Raw genomic sequence first — 24,471 nt, forward strand, 5'->3', positions numbered from 1 at the left:
ACACTGGCAATGGATTCTCTGGGCTTGCTTAGTTCAGTCGCAACTCGGGACTCTGTCAGCCCATGATACAAAGCTTGTGTGGGCAACGGCTCTCTTTCCTTTGTCACCTTACAGCGCAATCCAGAAAGAAAAACACCAACATAACAAATGTATCTGCACAAACTGATTTGTATGCAGCAAGAGTGGCCACAAGGCAGCCTCCACAATTAGCCTTTTTACAGAGATCAGCACCGAGCTGGGAATGACATGAATCTATTAATGCTGGGGTAAACTGACTTCGGAATATTAATAACAATGATGGATACCAGCAAAATGTAAATAAAAGAAAACCACAGTTGCCTCCACTGCAAGCCTCCCCGTCCTGGGTGAAAACAACATTTTTTATTCATTAATATTATTCATCATAGTTGATGTTCCTTCTGTATTAAGGTGACGGTTTAATCAAGTGTCTCACCACTATGGATCAATCCATTAGACAACACGATAGGACTGAGCATTTCTCATTAGCTGAGAAGGTGAAGGACGGGGAGCTGTGTGTTCCAGCTCGTTTTGAGAGAGTCGCCGTTCCTGCTTTGCCATTCTCGGAGTGGTGACTCATCAGGACAGGGCCCCCGACTCAAAGAACAAAGAACAAAGAAATGTACAGCACAGGAACCATGCTGCCCGACTAAACTACAATCTTCTACACTTCCTAGGTCCGTATCCCTCTATTCCCATCCTATTCATGTATTTGTCAAGATGCCCCTTAAATGTCACTATCGTCCCTGCTTCCACCACCTCCTCCGGTAGCGGGTTCCAGGCACACACTACCCTCTACGTAAAAAACTTGCCTCGTACATCTACTCTAAACCTTGCCCCTCGCACCTTAAACCCCTAGTAATTGACCCCTCTACCCCGGGGAAAAGCCTCTGACTATCCACTCTGTCTATGCCCCTCATAATTTTGTAGACCTCTATCAGGTCGCCCCTCAACCTCCTCATTGGGACAGGGACAGCCCCCCCCCCACCCTGCCCCGGAAATCATGAGAATCTTCTCCCACATACTCGAGGGAGTATGATGCATGTGAATGTTGAACGGTCTCAGTGGGGAATCGAACCACACAGACGAGGACGCATTCACAGATAAACCAGTGTGTACTTAGCGCTCAGGAAGGTCGTGCCCTGGTATCCTGCTGGAGAGAGGGGCGCATTGCCAAAATTCCTGTTGTCAAGACTGCCTCATTCCAATCGGTCGGCAGGTCGACTCCGATTGGTCAAGACCTTGCCCAGGACAAAGCATGGAGGAAATGATAGACTCCCCAAGCTCCTGGGTAATTTAAAAATGGCTCAAGGTTTGAATATATTCCTTTTGTTTGTGGAGAACTGGTCCCATGGGCCGGTTTAGCTCAGTGGGCTAGGCAGCTGGTTTGCAATGCAGAAAAAGGCCAGCAGCGTGGGTTCAATTCCAGTACCAGCTTCCATGAGCAGGTGCCAGAATGTGGTGACTAGGGGCTTTTCACAGTAACTTCATACTTCTGACAATAAAATATTATTATTATTATTATTACCTATGAACTGATGTCACTTATAGCACACGTAAAGTATGAGTTCAGCTGATTATCTCAGACGGGTTGTTAGTGTAGCTATTAGAGTACCTGGGATGCCTTTCCTACTGAGGAGAACGGTAGTTCTCTCTCCACATGAAGTATGACACTGACTGAGATCACGTATGAAGAGCATGTTAGTATGGTGGTTATATGACTGAACTGGTCAATGAGAGGTCTGGACTAATGGCAATCATTAAGGAGGAGATGACTGAACATTTGGAAAGAAAAAGCTCAATCCACCATTGTCAGCATCATTCTGTGGAGGGTAAGTCATGCTTGACAAACTTGCTTGAGTTCTTTGAGGACAAAACCAGCAAGGTGGACAATGGGGAACCTATGGATGTGATATATCTAGACTTCCAGAAGGCTTTTGAAAAGGTGCCGCAAAAAAGACTGATCCAGAAGGTGAGATTGCAGGGGATTGAAGGTAGAGTGCTAGATTTGATTGAGGATTGGCTGATTGACAGAAAGCAGAGGGTCGGGATAAATAGGTCCTTCCCTGGTTGGCGAACTGTAACTAGTGGGGTGCCGCAGGTGTCAGTCCTCGGATCTCAACTGTTTACAATTTATATAAATGATCTGAAAGCAGGGACAGAATGTAACATCGCAAAATTTGCGGATGCTACTTAAATAGATGGAACTCACTGCCCCGTAGTGCGTGGTTTCAAGAAAGGTATGGATACATTTCTGATTTTTTAAAAATGGGTTAAAGGGACATGGGGAACGGGTGGGGAGGTGGATTTGAGACCAGGAAGAGATCAGCCATGATCTGATTGAATGACGGAGCAGGCTCGAAGGGCTGACTTGCCTACTTCTGCTCCTAATTCCTATATTCCTATGATCCCGAGATACAACTTCAATTCTCGCCCTGGCAGCCGGGGAAGTTGAAATTCGATTCATTGAATAAAATTGTGGTATTTTCAGAATGCCGGGATCAGCAAGGGTGGACGGGTACCCGCGTGGGCACAGAAACCCTCCTGCGGAATAGCTTTTCCCGCCCTCGCCCAGCGTGGCCCCATGACGGGACTCCGGATGCCGACTCAAGAAGCAACCGCTGGGTTAATCTTTCTATCGGTGCACACACGTACCACGTCAATAGGCAGCTTGAACTGCTCGGGGATGCTCTTGTTTCTGGGTTCGAAGACTGTGTGGGTTTAAGCTCTGCAAGACCAGGGTGCATCGTTTGGCTTGCACCCTCCAATGTGTTCATCAGGTCTTCAGGTGAGATTTCGTTTTCCCTTTCTGGCACCTTTCACACCTCTACAGGCTGTCTGTTGAACCAAGGGACCGTGTGTATGTTCGAGAGAGAACCCTGGGCACCATTTGGAGAAGAGCCGGGGGGGGGTTCCCTGATCTTCTGCCCATAACCTCTCCCTCAATCAAGACCACCGAGACACAATATTTATCTCACATCCTGGTTGTCTGCAGGGTCTGTTGTTGCACAACCTCTTCTACCACGTTAGCCTACATGGCAACAGCCAAAATCACAACCGTGAATGGTGTGAGAAGTAGAGACGTTTGAGAAGCTTCTGAATTAATCTAAGTCTGACATTCAATGACTCAAATCCAAAAAGTCACCTTTCCTCCGATCAGCTGAACTAAACGGCAATGGGACAATAAACCTGGCCAGCTCTCTGTCACAACTTGTGAGCTGGGCCCTGGCCCCACATCACAATACAGACACACACTTCCCTCGCTCACCCCCATCCGTGGGGCCTGCCCGCACACAAGCCTCGAATCATGGAGGCGTCTGGCGGCACACGTTGTCCGTCCCCACCACAGGTGCCAGCCTGCTGGCGGGATAACATGCAGCCCACCCAGTGAGGAGACCCACAGTAGACCCCCTTCCCCCGAACTGGGGGAAAGAGGACAGGGAAACCGCAGAGCCTATCGCTGACGCGGGTTGCCGCAGCCAATGGTCTCCCTGGTTGTGTGGGTTCCATGAATGGTTACTGCCCAATCTTTGGGAGATAAGCTTCGCAATGCCCTGCTCCTGCACAAATCCCCTTTAATCAGCAGGCGAGATGCTGTTCTGACTCACCGAGGCTCCACCTGGCCCGCAGCCTCCCCCACTTCAATTCAGCCTTCAATCCAATTCCTGCAAACAACCGCACTTTGCATAAGCTCAGTTTGCAGCTGTCTCCGAAAATTAAATAAGGATGTTCCTTTGTCTAATTATACGACAGTATGTCAAAATGTCTCAGTCGACCCTGACAAACACACATTTATTAAATGCATAAGCCCATCAGTGCTGAGGTTCCATGATGAGCATACTTCATCTCACAGATGGCATTCGCTTTTCATATCAACATCAAACAAGTTGACTTTAAAGTAACGTTGATGTTGATGGCAATTCAAACATTGACTCTAAATTACTTGCAAAGGATTCGACGAGTCCTACCAGCCAAGAAAGAACATGGGACTTTTTTTTTATATAGAAGCGGTGCGCAGTGCTCCAATGGCTGGTGGTACTGAGGCGTATGGATCAGGAAGATCCCAATTTATTGCCTGAAGCGGTCTCAGCTGCTACATCGCCGTGAATGCCGTAACGTCACCAGGGTGCGAGCTGTGGCTCGGAAGGTCCCGGCTTCCTCCAGGCCAACATTCCAAAGCGAAACAATGCTCTGCACTATTTTGAAGAAGAGTGGGGAGGGGCTGGCTAATGCCCCTCCCTCAATCCGTGGCACAAGAGCACGTTTGATTGGCTTTTACTGCACTGGGTCTGAAAGGTTGCTGTACAATATCTGGGTGCTGCGTTTTTGACACTTACTGCACTGGCGAAGCTTTGAGAAAACCCCGTCGGCTCTGAAGCAGTTTGTGAAGTCAGGACGGCACAGTAAAAATAAATTAAAAATGAAATAAATGATTGCCGACAGGGATAAATCAATCCCCCTGGGGGGAGAGTCTATGAGGAGGTGTTGAGGGGTCAGATGGGGGGGGGGGGGGCGTTGGAATATGGTGTTGAGATACAGGATCAGCCATGACCACGTTGAATAACGGAGCACCCTCCGAGTGCCGAATGGCCTGATACTGCTCCTATTTGTTTTCTACAACAAGACGTCTCAGTCTCGGAAAAAAGGGGTCGGCCATTTAGGACTGGGATGAGGAGAGATTGCTTCCCACAGTGTTGTGAATTTTCCCAGATCAGTTGTTGGGCATATCCCAGTTTCCAAGGGTGATGGATGCTGCCGATACCAAGGGAAATTGAGATCCGATGGGGATAATATCTGCCACATTGGGAGTTCCTGGCACAAAACCAGATATTCTTTTCCCAATCCAGGAAGACCAGGTGAGTCAGCAGACTCAGTGGCAGACCGAAAAGGATAAATTCCAGGCGGTATAAGAAAACCACAATGCCACCTCTGTATAGACTCGAAATGCGATACGTCCACGCTGAGCTACCAGGTGAGCACATCTCTCGTGTACAGACTATTGAATCTGCTCAACTGAGTCTGTAGCACATGGGTGCTGACGTCACCGTGATACACCGCTATCTCATTACCAGAACGATTCACCCTTTATGCTGCAATCTCGGGGCTATGGAAGGGGCATGTTGGGGGTGGGGTGTTGTTGGCAAGACATTTGGTCACGAGTCAGTTGAAGGGGGCAGTAAACAGGCACTTCACTCAACAACCTGCACTTACAGAGCAGCTATGGTGGAGAAAAATGACTTAATCGAAGAGTAATCAGCTGATAATTGACATCGAGCCCAAGGTGGAGATGTCAGGTGGGTCTGCTAAAAACTTGGTCAAGAGGAGAGAGAGTGATGGAGAGGGAGAAACATTTCTGAATGGGGATGAAGGCACAGCCACCGCCAGTGAGACGGATGGAGCAAGGGGGGCACAAGAGGCCCCAGGAAGAGGAAGGTGGAGTTTCAGGAAGGCTGCAACACTGGAGGAGGTTATAAAGACGAGGATGAGAATTTTACATTGGAGGTCCTGGGGGTCAAGGAGACAACCGAGGTGACTGGAGACTGGGGTGTGGGAAACGGTCCCCGCAGGAGTGCTGATGAAGGTGGGAGAATGCACGGCCCTCCAGGAAAACACTGGACTGGACGGGTCTGAGCTGTGTTGCCAGGCAGATGGGCAATGGTGGAGATGGATGATGTTGCGGAGGTAGGGGTAGGCAGACTCCGTGATGGCGAAGGCATGGAAGAGCAGCTTGGAGCAAGAGAAGTTGGTGAGGCTGCAAACAGTACTATTCAAGCTGAGGCAGAACCGCCGACTGGGTTTTGGAATTTGTCGCAGGAATTTGACCACCATGACGTCAGTCTTCCTTGCGTTGAACCAAAGGGTTCATTGGGGACCCGGGCGGCAGGTCAGCAGTCTGAAAATGCAGAGGCAGGACAGGGGTCAAGAGAAGTGGTGGGGAGGCAAAGCAATCATTGATGGCACCCATGTTTTTAATCTGTGCTGCACCTGACTCTGCTTTTAGCTGCCTGGGCCGATGGAGTACATTGTGGTAAAAACAAGACGAGAGAGAGCGAGGCAATGGCTCTGGAAAGACAAAAGGCTGCTTCGCGAGAAAGGAATCCAATTTGATGTGGTTAAAGGTAGTCCTCAGTGATAAAATGGTTCACTTCATTGCCGTCGATATATTGATTTAGCAGCTGCAATTAAACCGGGTAGTGAAGTTAAATTTAAATAACTCTCAAATGAAAATCACTGCATGGAAAATAAGGCATATGAAGATGTACAGAGGGATCATGAGAATAATGTGCAGCCAATTTCTGCCCTCATTTCCAGAAGTCACTGATACATTTCAATACTGAAGCATCTCCGTTGCCCTGGCCATTCCTTTAGTGGTCGCACATCACTGATTTCAATCACCATGTGGCGGCCACACTGTAAGGCGTCCCTGATCCAATATTCCTACCCCAGCCTTCACCACCAAAATTGGATCAACTGCTCATTCATTCATTCACTGTCCTCGTTACGTCCATCTTCACCGCTCTTCCCTCCTCCATAAACTTATCAGCCAAAACCCATCTGCCCGCAACCTAAGATCCCGCCAATTCCTCTTCACCCATCACTCCAGTCCTCCCTGACCTAGGCCAGTGAAACAACATCTTGTTTAAGAGATTCGGCATTGTTTTCAAATCCTGACTCCGTGGGAATTGCCCGGAAATGTGAACTTACAATGAGCGGTTTTCCTGTTTCCCAGACCCTCTGAAAAGTTCTCCGACCCCGATTGAGAGTGGGAGAATTTGGATAGCCCTGCGCTACTTAGCTGGGTGGATACCCAGGAAATATTAGAGAGAAAAATGCTCGTCGACCTCCTGGATAACTACACAACTGGCAGCCTCAGCCCATTCCCCCACTCCCTTGCCAACCACTCACAGTGATGCCCGAACTGCCCCCCGAACCCCCAACCCATCTCTCCCCCTCACCACCTACTACCCTGCCTACGCACCTACCCACATGGCTCACCCACACCACCCATTTACCTCACCCACCTCTCTACCCATCCTACCCACTCACTCATCCATCACTGACATTCACACTGGACAATTAAACTTACCTTCCGGCAGCAAGGATCTCTTCTGCATCACGGAACTTATCCAGGTAGGTGGGTGACCTGTCTGAACAGTGTCGGAGGCAGGGGTTCCAACTCTGAGCAAGAAGACTTGGCCGGTGCCTTGTCTTGGATGGTTCAACAGTGCCCAGCGCCACACGAGAAACCGACACTCTATCAACCAACTGAGGCAGCAGAGTCACACATTTCGGATGCACCACTTACTGGAAGCTAATTTTCACTTTTAATTCGACAGCCGTCAAGTGGGTGTCAAGTGCCGTGCTCCCGACGTCATATAACCGCAGGTTAATGCCAACCACACCGTTGTCTCTCTCTCTCTCTCATTTTCAGGAGCACTTGCCCCTTCCTTTATTCCAGACACCGAGGTGTCGGAACATCTTCTGAATGGTTTCCAAATTTTTCTTGCCCCCAACCTGACTTTGCGTTTTAAATGGTCCCACCTGTTTAAATTTGACAGGTGCCATTTACCTCTTGTGCCCCTCTGCCCTATCTCAGACTGTGCACGGTGCTGCGAATAATTCTGCACATACTCTCACACTGAGAACTGAAAGCTGTCTACACTTGACCTTTCAGGCAGGCTTCGTGACTGGTTCTTAACCATCCAGAGTTGCAAATGGAAATTGGCCAAGTTGGATATGCTGTAAAGTCTGCTGCCGGCGACCATCTGCGAAGCAAATCGGGGGTGGGCGGTGGTGATATCATAGAACATACAGTGCAGAAGGAGGCCATTCGGCCCATCGAGTCTGCACCGACCCACTTAGGCCCTCACTTCCACCCTATTCCCGTAACCCAATAACCCCTCCGAACCTTCATGGTCACTCAGGGCAATTTATCACGGCCAATCCACCTAACCTGCACATCTTTGGACTGCGGGAGGAAACCGGAGCACCCGGAGGAAACCCACGCAGACGCGGGAGAACGTGCAGACTCCGCACAGACAGTGACCAAGCGGGGAATCAAACCTGGGACCCTGGCGCTGTGAAGCCATAGTGCTAGCCACTTGTGCTGTGATGATTCGATGTTGCAAGGTATTAACGGCTCAGTAATAGGCCATTCGGCCCAGCTGAACCAGGCTCGCTTGTGATCCACACAAGCTCCGCTCCACCCTTGTTCCGCAAACTCCGTCAGCAGGCCCCGCGATTCGCTTCTCCTTCATTTGCTTACCTACACAGCTTGGCGCTCCAGGCACGGCTACCACATTCTCACACTGCAGGTTTCTCCTGAATCCCCCCACTGCATTGATTGGTTTCTGTCACATATTATGGCCCCCGAATTCTGTTCTCAGCTGCAAGAGGAAACACCTTCTCAATGTCAGCCCTGTCAAAAACCCTTCCTTAATCTTAAAGATCTCCCTCAGGTCGTCGTCGTCGTTCCCCCCCCCCCCCCCCCCCCCCCCCCCCCCCCCCCCCCCGTCTTCTGGGCCAAAAATAAAAAGTCCTGGTCTTTCCTTATAATTATAATCTCACATTCCTGGTGTATGCTTACGAAAAGTGTTTCCTGGTGGCGGGAATCTGGAACTCACTGGGGGCTGGGGGGGGGGACCCTCACAACATTTAAGAAACATTTAGATGAGCGATTGAAATGCCGCAACGCACGGGGCTACGGGAGAAGCGCTGGAAAATGGGATTCGAACAAAGCTTGATGGCTGGCACGGGCAGGATGGAGCGAAGGGCCTCTTTCTGTGCTGTAAAACCTACGACTCTGTGGCATACGGGTTTGGAGCAGGAAGGAAGGCTATCCGATCCCTCGTGACTGCTCCATCATTCAATAAGATCATGGCTGACCCCCCCCTCCCCCCCGCCTCATCAACTCCCGATGGAACATCATCCACTCCCATCCCACCCCAACACGCCGCGACATGCCGCCAATTTCACCGGGCAGGCTGCCAAACTCATCTCGACCTCTTGCGTCCACCTGCCCTCCGCCTCAGCCCTGCCGACTGCTTCGGAGCTGCTCCAGCCTGCTCTGTCACCGCGCCCGGTCACTCCCAACGCGACTGCCCGTTTCATCCTTGGAGCGGGGAGTACGGAGGGAGGGAGGGGGCGGAAAGAGGATTCGACCCGATGATGCTCCGAAATCGCAACCCTTGAACTCAGAGGAAGGGGGATCCGGGAGGCTCGCGAGGCGCTCAGCGGCGCCGAACACGCTGCTTGAATCGGTTGAGCCCACTTTCAGCAAAAAGCGTTAAGGCAACAGAAGGGCATTGGCCATAAAAATTCTTTCATCCGCTGTCTCACTGCAGGACGGAAAAACCTCAGGTGGTGCAAACTCATTTCATGACAGGCTGCCTTGCAATGATTAAACCCAGGATTTCCAGTGATTGAAGTGCACAACAGTGGGACGCTTAACACCTTTGACCTTCAGGAGTTGTCCAGTCCTGCCTGACTGATCCCCTTGCTATCCCAGCTACTGTCTCCTTATTGCCATGTGATGTATGTGTGAAAATGTTACACATGTTGTATTGCGTTGCTGTTGATGTAATGTTATTAAGAGTGCAGATCAAAGTATCCAAATTGTGGGCTCAATTTAATGATTTAAAAAAAAGAGTCCCATACTGAGCGGGTTTCGAGGGGTTGTCCCCCACGCTACCGCTATCGAAGGGGACTCTGTTATTTTTTTTCAAGCCTCGGCCGGGAACGCCCTCCGAGGCCGCACTTAGCATCATAATGGCACCATGATTTCTTGGCTCCCCGACGGTGCCCCGGACCACCTAACCCACCTGTTGTGGGGTTCTAGAGCCCTCCCCCCCCCCCCCCCCTCACCCCATCACATAGAGGGCGGGGCACCTCAGAGCCCCGAGTCCCAGCATGGGCAAAATGCCACCTAGACACCTAGGCAGTGTCAGCCCGGCACCCTGGCCGTGCCAACGTGGCACCCAGGTGTCACTGGTAGGTCGATCAAGTGGCACTGCCAAGGTGCCAGGCTGACAGTGCCAAGGTGCCACCCTGCACAGTGGCCAACCACCCGGGGCCTCCGACTGCCGGGGAGACCACCCCCCCCCGGCCAAGTGCCGTTCCGGGGAGACCACCCCCCACACCCCCCCCCCCAGCCAAGTGCCGTTCCGCCTGGTCCCCGGTGGAGACCAGTGCCAAACGGCGCCCGACTGGGGTCTTCCAACTGCACACTTAACTCTGTAAATCTGGATCCAGCCCATTGTGGCATTAGACCTCACGGGGCGTGACGAGCGTCCCGAATCCCGGAAGAGGCCTGTCGCCGGATTTACCGGGCGTGTCCCGCTCCGATTCCGATGGGACGCAGCCGGTAAATCAGGGGTATGTCCGCTGTAGCTGTGGTTAAGGGGTAAGCAGCCAGGTAGGCTGTGCTGTCACTCACGGGAGGGGTCGGTTCTGTTTTAATTTAGTTTTCCAGCCCTGCTCCGTGTCTGATGTTTTTAGTTTCATTTTTCAAGTTTTGCTCTGCATTCGGAGGAAAAGAGTTGTGTTTCTCAGAATGACTTCTGAAAGCTTCTCTCCCAAGGACTTTGTGCATAAATCAGTCAGTCACTGAGCGGCATCTGTATTAATAAGCGGCATTTGCTTTGTTTTTCCTTTTTTATTTTTAGAAATTTAGAGTGCCCAATTATTTTTTTCCCAATTAAGGGCCAATCCATCTATTCTAACCTGCACATCTTTGGGTTGGGGTGAGACCCACGCAAACACGGGGAGAATGTGCAAACTCCACACGGACAGTGACCCGGGGCCGGGATCGAACCCGGGTCCTCAGCGCCGCGAGGCAGCAGTGCTAAACACTGCGTCACCGTGTCGCCCGTGTGGATTTTGCTCAATTGAAAGTTTTAGGAGCAGATGGGAAAATGAGCTCAAAGACCTTTCTGTAATTTTTTTTCGAGCTGCTTAACTGTCCATCGATAAGCTGTTTGTTCCTTCGCTGCTCATCTGGCCAATCATGTCTGACGAAGAAAGTTTGTTTCAATATAGAAAATAGGCAGGGAGATGACTGATCCCGATCATAAAAGGGTCGAGAACGAGAGAGAGAGGGGGGGGGGGCACAGGTTTAAAAGTGACTTGCAAAAGAAGCAAATGTGATGGGAGAAAAAAAAAAACAAGGTGCGGACCTGGACTGCACTGCCTGGAAGTGTGGCGGTGTCGGGGTCAGTCGAGGCATTCAGGTGGGCATTAGGTGATTACTTGGATAGAAACAGTGTGCAGGGGTTCAGGGGAAAAGGCAGGGCAATGGCACTGAGTCACGGAGCGGAAACAAGTCGTGCAAAACCAGCTTCAGATGTAGAATCGAGCCCCCCCCCCCCCCCCCCCCCCCCCCCACCCCCTACACCAGTCCGTGAAACGCTCCCATGTCCGGACACAAGATGGGTTTTGACAAGACACTGAAGCTTCCTTCCATCCGTCCCGAAATTATTCTCCAAACTCAGAAGGGTACCCCCGACTGTAGCAGTTTGGGATTTCCAATTTCCCACCTCAGGTCCATATGGAATTGACACAATCTAGTGTCAGATGAGGAACAGTTTTCCGCTGCGGACGTGTGCCCAAGGGCAACTGAATTGAAACTCCTTCCAGTTTCCTCCATTTCGGGGCCCGTACCCCAAACGGAAACTTTTATTGTCTTCCATCCGGGCTTGATCGGAACAGAAGTAGCAAGTCCAGCAGCTAACCAGCAGGAACAGACCATAAACATCTCAGAGGCTCATCTCCGGCGCTCTCAACTGCTTACAGACCGGAGGAGTTGGTTGGACAACATCAGCCTGATCTGTAGGGCCTGCTTTGGCGCCAATCCCAGGCGACTGGGATTGTAGCCACCTGTTCCCTGATACAAGGGTGCAAAATAGTCTCAAGCTCATTGAAAGTGGCCACCCATCCACAGCGTAACACTGCACATCGGGCAGCAAGCACTGGCAGGCACTAATCAGAGACAACTGAACTTCCTTCTGTAAGCAAGGCAGCATGCAGAGCTCAAACACCATTCAATCCTGCAAGACCAATGATTGAATCTTCGACGCCCCGTGGAGCCAATCAGCCAGGCCCTGGGAACAGGTATATGGCTGGTGAGTTGTGTTGTTTGGCCTGAGTTGGAACAATTGAAACAATTGGAATCCTTTCGAAACACAGGTCCCTGTTCCCCCTCGGCTGTGACTGCACCAGACAAACTTGGTCGGTTCGGGAATCACACGTGGAAGGGCATTCCTGTTTTTCTCATAAGCATCAACGCGCATGATTACAATGGGCTGGGCTTGCAGCCCCTTTCAGACCTCGCGATGAGGTGGCCGAGAGGTGTACAAAACTAGGAGCGACATGGAAAGGGTGGACGGGAAGAAGCAGTTGCCCTCAGCAGAGGGATCAATAACCGGGAGGGGTGGGGCAGGATGGGCGTCACAACCCCCTTGAGGACAACCCGACTGAACCCCCCCCCCCCGGAGGGCCCGCTGAGGATTTGTGGAAAAGCTTTTTATCCAGGGTGGTGGGAATCCGGAACAACGTTTAAGGAGCACTTAGATGAGCTCTTGAAATGCCACAGGGTACAAGGCTGTAAAGTGGGATTAGAATAGGTAGGTGCTTGATGACCGGCGCAGACACGATGGGCAAAGCTTCCTGGGTGCTATACCACCCCATCGCCCGAGACATCTTGGGCCGGTGCCCTCGCTCGAACCCGCTGAGGTCTGAGAAACTGAAACGACGCAGATCGCCGTGATTTCCAGTTGCGTGTTTGGGCTTTTTGTCCCATCTCGTCCAACTGCTGCATCTTCCTCTTGCCTGAGTGCCCCCAACCTGTCCAGTTTCTCAATCGGCAAGAGGCAGTCGCCGAGACAATCACCTCCGGCCGTCTGAAGAGTTACCTTGTCTTCTGAAGAATTAGGTTGCCGGGCAACAAGAGTTAGTACAATGTCGATCTATCAGTCCGTGGCTGGTTGTCACACATTCAGCATATCAAATCTCCTTCAACATACCGGTGTTTGTCACCCACAGGAATGCAAGGTGGACATGCGTCAAAATCTCGGTTTGTTTTCCAGCTCACAGGAGCTACTTCCAATTATTCTGGCGAGCGGTGCACAGGAGATGACCGGCTGAGTGTTTCCAGCATTTAAAAACAATTCACATCCCCAGCTTCCACGGTATTTGGCTCTTGTCGGTGACCAATCTCGGCCGGTGACAGGGCGTGAGCAACAAGGATGCCGCCAGGTCTCCAACTTTCAAAGGAGATATTGTTAATGGTGGACTTGCTTCAGCTGACTGTGGGGCAGTGGCAGGGTGCAACTTAAGGTTTGCCAGCCTTAGCTTTTTGCAGATTTAGTCTGAGCGAATGGCTCCCGTCTCGTTCAAATGGTTCAAATGCCAGAGGACTAGGGCTTTAAAAAAAAAATGAGGGAACTGCCAAGAATTGAGGGAAGCAAGATGGTAGGGGACGGAGGGGGGTGTTCAGAAAATGTATTGTTCTCTCTCGTCCAAATGCCAATTGCAGAGGAGTTACAGCACATGTTACCAGTACCAGCCTCCCCGAACAGGCGCCGGAATGTGGCGACTAGGGGCGTTTCACAGTAACTTCATTTGAAGCCTACTTGTGACAATAAGCAATTTTCATTTTCATTTCATTCATTAAAGACCATTAAAGCGGGAAAAATTAAGAAGCAATTATTTTCATATTAACTGAATGTCCCCGTCTTCCGCAGGTGCTGCTAACTGACCAACATGGCCATTCTTCAGCTGTGATTCAACTGTACAACACCCACCCGATGGCTATCCAACGTCCTCAGTTGGCCCAGAAGTCTCTGGGAAAGTAAACGTTGACCGATGGGTCCCTGTCCTGACATCCGGCTTAGCTAAAATCAGGGCGAGTGGGAGGTGAACTGAGATCTTCCTGAACTGCATGACTCAGTGTGGTACATGTCATAATATACACCAGTATATCATGGTGCAGACACACACTGATGGACACACAGTAGGACCAATCAACACACACAACACCGCAGCCAATCACCAGTTAGAGCACACGCACTATAAAGACAGGGGGCATCAGAGTTCCCGCTCATTCGAGTTGCAGCTAGCTCGGAGCACAGAGCTCACAGCCTGCAACACAGACATTCACCATGTGCTGAGTGCATCGACTGGTTAGGCCAAGGCAAAGGTCTTTAGTTAAAGCTAGTCTCGTGTTAACCCACAGTCAGAGTATGTTAAACAGTTAATGATTCAACAAAATAGTGTTGCACTATTTCAAATGTTGGCGACCTGTGTGTGTTCCACGGATCCAGAACACCCAACACATCAGTACAGTCAGCCATCAAGCAATTTGTCGGGTGGGGGGGCGTGGGTGAGGGTTCCCAGTCAGGATGGTGTGTGGCCTGGAGGGGGGTCTTGCAGCTGCCTCATGTTCTATACATCTCCTGCCCTTATCCTTCAAGGTGGTAAGTGTCATGGGTTTCAGGAGCCTCTGGAAGGAGCCTTGGTGAGATGGTTATGGCAGCGGATCTGGTGCCAATCAAGCCGCTGGATTTGTCTTGGATGGCTTCATGAGTGTTGTTGGAGCTGCACTCATCCATGAGAGTGCACAGAATTCCACCGCAAGGAGAGTGATTCACTTCAGAATCCCCAGCCTCTGGCCTGCTCTGATATCTATATGGCTAGTCCAGTTCAGTTTCTGGTGAATTGTAACCCCCCCCACAATGCTATGTTCCATGTACTGTAGCTGGGTCCCAATTGCTGAATAATTACAACTCAAAGTGCTGAAAAAATATTCCAGTGTTGTTTTATTCCAGCTGCTTGATTTGAATTACGAGCGAGTTCAGACTCAAATCAGCAATAGACTGTATCTAGAAAAACAATTACCGAGGGTCAACAACTTGATTAACAGAGACATGGTATTAACTGTTGCTGGCAAAATAATCTTCAAAATCTTTTGCTTTAATTTGTTGCTTGCGTATTGGACAATTGGCTTTCGGAATTCTGTTTCCATTTATTCACACCGGTATCACAACTGGGATCTCGCTTCCTTCCTGCTCACTCTATCCATCCGCAAGCAACGGAACATCCTTCAGTTCTTTCTTCTTCACAGATTGGAAGGGTTTCCTGAAAGGTTTTCCCTCAATCACTGTGTGTCCCCTTTCCTGGTCTCTTACACTCAACCAGCGAAACTGTCTACGCTCCTCTGCGTGATCGTCCTGACACGCCATCTACCTCAGGCCAACTACGCACCCAGGTTGCTGAAAACCTTAATTTCGCTTGCAGGCACATGGGTCCAGTCACCAAATCTGGATATCCGGCTGGGGTAAGTCGAAAGCTGGCTCTTTCGGAGAGCTGCAAGAGGTCATTTCTTCACATGCGATGTTGGGGAGAATGCAAATCAGGTAGACCCTTTCACCTAAAGGAGTCAGAGATGGGGGCCAATGTAAACAGGGCTGAGAAATGATGAGCGTTGCTTCTTGTCAAAGGCAGCTGGTGTGATTCGAAATCCGTTAATTAAGTCTGCAAATGAAAGCCAGTGCCAGTAACGGCGGCCGCCATTGATGGTTGTGCAAACCCATCTGGTTCACCCGTGTATTTCAGGAGGAGGCAACCTCCTGACCTGGTTTGGTCACACGCGTGACCCCCCGACCCACAGCAAGGTGGCTGACTCTCAGCAGCCCTCCGAAATGGCCAATGGAGAGGGAGAACGAATGCTGATCCTGGCCAGCGGCACTTCAGAGTACTGGAGAACGTCAAGACTATCTCCTCAGAGCAAATCAGGTGAAAATGAGGTTTGATAGGAGTGTTCAAAATCACGAATGGTGTTGATGCAGAAGCTGTTCCCGGGGTTGGGGGGGAGGGGGGGGGGGGGGGGGGGCCAGGAGGTTCAGTTGTGCTAGCCACAGATTCAGGGTAACCTCTGAAAGAATTAGCCTGAGCGTGCCTCCAGCAATAGTTTCCAAAAGCAAGTGGATAAATGCTTGAAATGGGGCCAGGGGAACAGGATGAATTGGACAAGCCTTTCATAGAGCGAGCACGGGTAAGATGGGCCAGGCAGCCTCCTGGGGTGTGGGTGCTCTTTCAGACTCAACGGGCCGAATGTCCTCCCTCCGCACTATGGGATTCTATGGACGTTGCTTCGATCAACCTCGGCAAACAAAGATTTCACAGCAAAAAACAAAATGCAGGGAAAAATAGACTTATTCTTCCCACTGGCAGAATCCCAGGCGCTTGTAAACAAACTGGAAAAAAAAAAATGGTCAGCTCATTATATTAGAAATGACAAGGAACACAAGCAGTTAGGGTGACTGCAATATTTAAACTGAAGATGAGCTTCTCTCCCACTCAGGCTCCAACTGTTTCCACGGTCTGGCTCTGATAATTAGATTTTCATTTGAACAAATAATAAGAGCAAGTCAGTGTTGTTAGTGCCGGTCCAGTGGCTCAATTCTCCTGTCACAATTCCATCTGCCTGGTGGACGGGGACACAAAAAAACACTTTAATAAGTGCCTCCGAATTGCCCCTTCGGCCTAACCGAGCGCCAGGTCGGACTTGAAGGCTCCCAGCTGGAGTGGGGGCTAGGGTTACTCACCCTCTGGGAACTCGGCTGACTCCTGCGCCCATTGCCGGCGCGGACCAGCCTGAACGTCGGCTGAGGAGTGGGCACCACGGGCGGTGGCTGCGACGGAAGGGTTAGGCCCGAGGCACCGCCGATGGAAACTGGGCCCGGTTTCCTGCTCGAGGTTGTTGAGCCCGCCGAAGAAACCTCCAAACAGTTGCTAAGGGCACGGGCTTGGGACTCCTCATTCTCTGCCGTCATCGGGATGGTGGCCGATGAACTACAAGCCCACCAGACTACTCTGTACTCACATAACTCTGTGTGTGTAATCAACTCTGAACAACCGGCACAGAATCACAAAATCCCGACAGTGCAGAAGGCCGCCATTCAGCCCATCGACTCTCTGAAAGAGCACCCTACCCAAGCCCACTCCCCCGCAACCCTGTAACCCCCCACCTAACCTTTGGACACGGAGGGTCAATTTATCGCGGCTCATCCACCTGACCGGCACATCTTTGGACTGGTGGGAGGGAACCGGAGTACCCGGAGGAAACCCACGTAGACACAGGAGAACATGCAAACTTCACAGAGGCAGTCAGCTCGGTTGGAATTGAACCCGGGTCCCTGGCACTGAGGCACCAGTGCTAACCACTGGTGCTCTCAAACGTCCAAAGGTTTGATCAAGGATGTTACATCAATTCCAAGCCAGTTGATTAAGTGTGAAGTGGGCCACTTTCTTCACAGAATGCCGCATTACATACATCTGCTTCCTACCTCCCAACCCAGTGGTCTCTCTTTCTTGCTCGTTCTCCGACCAGCAGACAACTCAAAGTCCTTTCCAGCCAATGATGGAGGGTTTAGAAGTGCGGTCATGGTAGCGACGCAGGAAACACCTGGAGGCACCTGGATTTGAAGCAGGGACCTCCTGACATGCAGCCAAAAGGTTCAGCGCGACCCCCCTCAGAAGCCTCTCTTTCGGAGTGTTCTTCATCAGACAATGCCCTCCACCTGGACATGGAACAATCTTCTTCATGGGGGCATGAGGCGTGCTGACAGTGACAGCTGGTCAATCACCTTCCCCCGCAACTGGAAGGTGCTCACTCCAGAGGTGCACTTGCCTTTTTGGAGCCAATCACATTTTGCTGCAGTGGACACTCGCCCCTCTTCTTGTCCTATGACGCGGCTGAGCGCACAAGAGGTACAAAATAGAAGTGCCCACGGAACATTAGCCTTTATAACCAGGGAAGTGGAAGAGAAAGGTGCGGAAATCTGGGCTGCACAAGGCCCCGGTTGGACCACATCTGGATTTGCCGTGTCCCATTCTGGGGCAATGCAGCCAAGGGAGGATATACTGGCTTCGGAAAGAGGGCGGTGCGGATTCTCCAGAAGGTTATCCCAGGGCGAGAATTCATGACGATGAGAGACCACCGAACCTGGGGCGTCATTCTCCGACCCCCCGCCGGGTCGGAGAATGGCCGTTGGCCACCGTGATTCCCGCCCCCGCTGAAGTCTCCGGTACCGGAGATTGGGCGGGGGCGGGAATCGGGCCGCGCCGGTTGGCGGGACCCCCCGCTGGATTCTCCGGCCCGGATGGGCCGAAGTCCCGTCCAGAAATTGCCTGTCCCGCCGGCGTAAATCAAACCTGGTATTTACCGGCGGGACCAGGCGGCGTGGGCGGGCTCCGGGGGGGGGGGGGCGCGGGGCGATCTGACTCCGGGGGGTGCCCCCATGGTGGCCTGGCCCGCGATCGGGGCCCACCGATCCGCGGGCGGGCCTGTGCCGTGGGGGAACTCTTTCCCTTCCGCCTCCACCATGGCGGAGGCGAAAGAGACTCTCCCCACTGCGCATGCGCGGGAAACTGACAGCGGCCGCTCCCGCGCATGCGCCGTGAAACTGACAGCGGCCGCTGACGCTCCCGCGCATGCGCCGCATTTCCGCGCCAGCTGGCGGGGCAACAAACGCCATTTCAGCCAGCTGGCGGGGCGGAAAGCCCTCCGGCGTCGGCCTAGCCCCTCAATGTTGGGGCTAGGCCGCCAAAGTTGCGGAGCATTCCGCAACTTTGGGCCGGCGCGATGCCCGTCTGATTGGCGCCGTTTTTGGCGCCAGTCGGCGGACATCGCGCCGTTGGGGGAGAATTCCGCCCCTGATTCCCACCCGATGGAAGATAAAAGTTTCAAGGCGATTTGACGGGAAATCGATCCGTGGGTCGAGAGAAGCATTGTCCCCAGGACGGGCATGTCTAGAACACGGCGGAGGCCTGAAGGTCAGTCAGGAGAGAAAGGGGGAAAAAAACCTCCTTCACACAAAGTGTGTTCTAAGTGCGGAGCTCGCTCCAGCGAAAATACAAAAACAGGTCTTGAGCTCCGTTGCTCATTTCAAATCTGAGACCTGTCGGAATTTTGCGAGTCAGGTTTTAAGAGATTAAGGGTCCGAGGCTGGTGGCTCGAGTTAGGACGCAGATGAGCCATTGCTGATTGAACGGTGGAGCAGGCGTTTAAAAAATTCTGTCACGGGAATGAATGCATCGCTAATTGCCCTCAAGACTTCTGAAAACGTTGCGGTGGAGGTGCTGTTGGGGAGGGAGTTGAGAATTTTGACGCTGCGGCAGTGAAGGAATGGCCGGTACATCTCCAAGTCGGGGGTGGTTAATGACGTGGAGGGGAACTTCCAACTCGCTTTGTTCCCGTATGTCTGCTGCCCTGGCTCTTCGGGATGGCCGTGTGCTGGGAAGGTGCTGTTGGAGGAGCCTTGGTGAGTTCCTAATTGCCTTTGAATTGAGTAGCTTGCTTCAGAGGGCAGTTAGTAGTCAGCCACGTTGCTGTAATTCTGGAGTCACATGTAGGCCAGACTAGGTGAGGATGGCAGATTTCCTTCCCGAAAGGCCATCAGTGAACCAGCTGGGGTTTTTCACTGCCATCAATAATGGTTTCCACCACTGCCGAGGCGAGCTTCATTTTCCAGACTGTTTTATTGTTAATCATTTGGATTTAAAAAAATCAATTAATTGAATTCAAATTCCACCAGCTGCCAAAAGACTGGTCGATTACTCGTCCAATTAATTTGCCACGATGCCACCATCTCGCCATAGTTAGCATGCGAGAAGGGCTGAATGGCCTCCCCCTGTTTCTTTCCAGTCAATCAGTCCCAAGCACATGGAAACATTACCTGGCAGATCCACACAAGAGGGCAAGTTAACCGTGACGTGGTCAACACTTGGTAAGAATGAGATTCGGGGAGGCTCCAGTATTCAACCATAAGGCCCAGAAATCCTCTTGTCAATTCGAATTTAACAACTAAGGTGGCCAGATGGTTTTCAGGTTAATGATGGAGGTTTGAGAGGGAGACAGTGGCATAGTGGCTTTGTCGCTGGACAACGAACCCAGACACCCAGAATCAGGCTCTGGGGAACTTGGTTCGAATCCTGCCACAGCAGATGGTAAAATTGGAATTCAATAAATAACAAATGTGGAATTAAAGGTCTGAAGGTGACCATGAAACCGTTGTCGATTTGTCATTAAAAACCCATCTGGTTTGCAAATGTCCTTCAGGGAAGGAAATCTGCTGTCTTTACCCGGTCTGGCCTACATGTGACTCCAGACCCACAGCCATGTGGTTGACTCTTAAAATGCCCTCAGTGTCTGTGTTTCTGTGAAAAGCAAGCGATCAAAAACAAACAGTGCATCAACAAAGAGAGGGAACTGCCCTGCTGCCTGTACTGGCCTGGGTCACCCACGCTATGAGTGACAAACAGCCCTTGCGCAGAACAGATATTAACATCATGGCAGCCTGAGTCACGAAACATGAGCAGAATTGTGTTGCAGAAAGGCCCATTTGCCCAGGAATGTTTGTTTAAAAAAATAACACCAAGCGGTTCGTTCCACAACTCAGCTGCATAATTGGCTTTAATCCTTTCCGGCAGGTACGCCACATACTTAGTCGCTCAGTGAAATCAGCGGCAACATATCAATGGAATGAGCTCTCTGGCCCACATCCAACATGGCAGCTTCCACGGCTAAAGACAATTAGCACAGGTGATTAGATACTGCACTGGTCGAGTTTGCAAAGCGGCACAGCTATCACTCTCTCCCAGGACTTTTTCTGCGCACCGTTGCTGCAACCCTGGCCCCAGAGCCCCCCTCCCCCCCCCCCACCCTCGCTCCCCCCGTTTCTTTCAGGGTCCGTCTGAACTCCCCACCCCCCTGTTACGCCAGGGGACTGGGAGAATTGCAGGGGCAGATCTTGCAAAATGAGCAAAGAATGACGGCGGCAAAGGCACCGTCCAGCCGAAGCTTCCGTGGTTTGTGGTCTCACCTGCCTCACCCTCTCTGTTCCCTCCATATCAGCAACCCCCCTCCCTGCCGTTAAGATATCGTACCATGGGCAGCACGGTGGCGCAGTGGGTTAGCCCTGTTGCCTCACAGCGCTGAGGTCCCAGGTTCGATCCCAGCTCTGGGTCACTGTCCGTGTGGCTTTACACATTCTCCCTGTGTTTTCGTGGGTTTCATCCCCACAACCCAAAAGATGTGCAGGCTAGGTGGATTGGCCACGCTAAATTGCCCCTTATTTGGAAAAAATGAATTGGGTACACTACATTTTTTAAAAAAGATATCGCACCAGTCTTACGACCTCCTGACCTCCTCCTCCCCTGTTCCTCCCACCTCGTCTCCTTTGCAGTAATGTGGTGCACAGGTGCCTCCTGACCACAGACGGTGACAGTCAGCTTGATCTTTTGACCTCACGGGGCCCAGTCATGGCACCCAACATCAACTTATATTGTTACAGTCCCAGACCAGACCCCAAAAGTGGCTGGAATGAAACCCCAATATTTTAGTTTATTTGTAAAGCTGTGCAGAAAGAATGATTCAGTCCAGAAGTGATTTATGAAGGAGTAGGACTGGATATTTCTAAAACAAAACTTTATTATGAATACACCATTAAACTTTTTAACTTCATACCCAAAAAGAACAGCTTACGATTTATACCTCAGACACTGCGCCTCCATTTTCCACTCAGCAACAAGAAAATAAACATACAGCTCTCAATCTATCTTACTGTGGGAGAATTGTGGACTCAGCATCAGGCAGATCAGAATTCAACTCCTCCCTCCAAAGTTTCTCCACCTACCACCTCTCTAAAGCTTTTCAAAATGTCTCTCTGCCTTCCTCGGCTCTGTCCAGCAATGACCTCATCTCCCCAAGCGGCAAAACAAATGATCTCTGCAGGCGGCAGAGCCCATTAAAGCTCCCTCAACCCGCCGGAACTTTCCCAGTCAAAGCACAGCCCATTAGCCCAGACTGAAAAACACATTCTTTGTCAATTTCAAGGCTGCTAAAACTACCCAGGCTCTGCAAAACATAATTGTTAAAAAAACATGACCACTGCAGTTGAACACACTTTAACCCCATTCTTGTAACCCTTAAATTGCTCAATACTCAGAACCCGATAATCTCGAAGTCTTCCAGTCGTCACACTTGCAAGAATCTTCCATTGGAAACGCCTGCTGACATTTCTTTCAGTCTAGGGTGAGCTGTTTGCATAGCCCAGGGACCAAACCCGGGTCACAAGTACACAAGAAATCGGAGCAGATGTGGGCCATACGATTGTCAAGCCTGCTCTGCCATTCAATAAGATCAGACTTCATCAACAGTTGCACAACCTCCCTCACAGCCCTCGATTTCCTGAGTGACTAAAAATATCAGGCGGGATATTCCACGCAATCCGCGGTAGCGGAAGTCCACCTGCCACTGACCAGCGGCGGGATCTTCTGGACCCCCACGCCGGGGGGGGGGGGCGGGGGCTGCCGTCGGCAGGACGGGAAGATCCCGTTAGCGTGAACGGGCGGGAGATTTGGGCCACCGATCTCAATCTTGAACAGAAAATGCGGAACATTCAGGGCTCCCCGGGTCTCTCTCGAGTGAAGAAAGCTCTCCTCATCGAAATGGCTGACCACCGTCTGTCCTGTCAAGCCCGCTGCAGAGTGGTGCACGCTTCCCTCAGGTCAGCGCCCTGTCTCGCAACTTCAGAGAACACTGTTGCATTGTACTCAATCTCCCCTCATCAGACAGCCCTCTCATTCCAGGAAGAGGCCCAGTGAACCTTCGGTCCAACCCACCTGAGGCACGTCTACCCCACGCGACAACTGTGACCGCCACGGGCTGCGAAACCCTTTGAGGCACCACACAAAATGCAGCCAGTGCTGCCTGGCCGCCCACTCCCCCGGCCGAAGGGGCAGGCGGAGCCCGGCATGTCCAGCTCTCCGCAGGGGTCAATCCCCCTTCACCTGGACAAGTTCCGGAACTCGCACGTCAAAAAGAAGATCAGGACAACTGCAGATCTTTCCAAGAGGTTACTGCCAGCGAGTGAGCAAGAGGGCCCGAGATGCATCTATTCCCATGAAGACCAGAAGCAGCCACTAATGAAATAAGACACTCGCTGACCTACAATTAAAGAGAGATTCATCCTGAAAATTGTGTGGTTTTAAAAATATCCCTTGCTAATCAGTCTTTGAAGTTGTTGCTTAATAATTGAACCATTGTCCTCAGTCAGTGCGTGGAGGTAGGGCCTGATGTATTACGAAAGCCTTACCCTTGCTTGGATGCAGTGGGTGGACCCTTGCCTGGTCGACCCATTGTGATCAAGGTAGCGAGAGGAGTGCTGGACAATTCACACGGAGAAAATGGGGAGATGATCGACCCCAACTCTCGTGGGCAAGCTCGTATCTTCGGGCGCGGCGGGGAAAGCATTCGCATGTAAATTCTCATTTGTCCCAGGAGTGGGGTTGAAAACACTGACCTGCATTTGTGTAGCCTCCGATCGTACCGAGGCGTTCACAGTACCATTGAAGTGTGGTCGCTGACCCAAGTATCTGTAGGCAGCAGGTTCTCACACACGCACACAGCTATGCAAAGATGACAAGGTCATCATTTATTCATTGATGGGCGTCGCTGGCTGGCGCAGCATTTCGCTTCCCAACCCGAGCCACTTCAGGGTCGCTTTCAGAGTCAGCTTCTGTGGGTCTGGAGTCACATGTAGGCCAGACCAGGTAAGGATGCCAGATTTCCCGAAGGCACATCGGCGAACCAAAAGGATTTTTTTTTTCCTGGCAGTCGACAATGGTTTTGTGCTCGTCATTTGACTTTTAATTCAAATTTCACCATCTGCCATGGGGTTTGAACCCGGGCGCCCGGAGCATTACCCTGGGGGGTCTCTAACCCAGTGACCCACTCTACCACCACTGCCTCTCATTGGTGAAGAATGGGGGACCGGTGATGTGAGCGCGGCAGCGGTTGCGCTTTGGCGAACTCCGACTCTGCTCGTCTTTTAACCCTTCATTTCATCCTGGTGCACACTTCATACTCACTTTTCCTTTGGGCCACATGGCTTTTTTTTCTGTCCGAGGAAGAGCGAAGATAAAATGCCCAAATCCTCGTTTGTTGGTGGCGGCTGGTGAGGGCAGGGGCGAGGCCCTCCTCATCGTGGCGTGGTTGCTGCTGAACGGGCTTTCGCCTTGACAGTGCGGTGTGCATCTGGACGATGGCCGCCATCGAAGGTGTTGTATCGGCTGAGATTTTCGGCCTTGGGCATTGGAAAGACGGCACATCGGACTTGGTGGTGTCTTGTGCTTCAATCACCGGAATCCTTGAGAGATCCTGAAGAGCGCCCGTCGATCCTGCCTTATCCTTTGCCTTGTCGTGTGACCTGGAAGATTTATTTATCCTCCAACCTCTCCTGTGATTCTTCTATAATCCTGAACATCACTCCCCGCTGATCATGCTGTTAACGTTTTGCTGCTTTTTTTTTTTCCCCCCGTCGGGGAGTGCGAGTTGTGAGTGCGACGGCCTGTGCCTCTGATGATCCTATTCCAGCAAAATCATTTTCAGTCAAT

Source organism: Scyliorhinus torazame, chromosome 20 (genome assembly GCF_047496885.1).
Source record: "Scyliorhinus torazame isolate Kashiwa2021f chromosome 20, sScyTor2.1, whole genome shotgun sequence".
NCBI classification, from domain to species: Eukaryota; Metazoa; Chordata; class Chondrichthyes; order Carcharhiniformes; family Scyliorhinidae; genus Scyliorhinus; species Scyliorhinus torazame.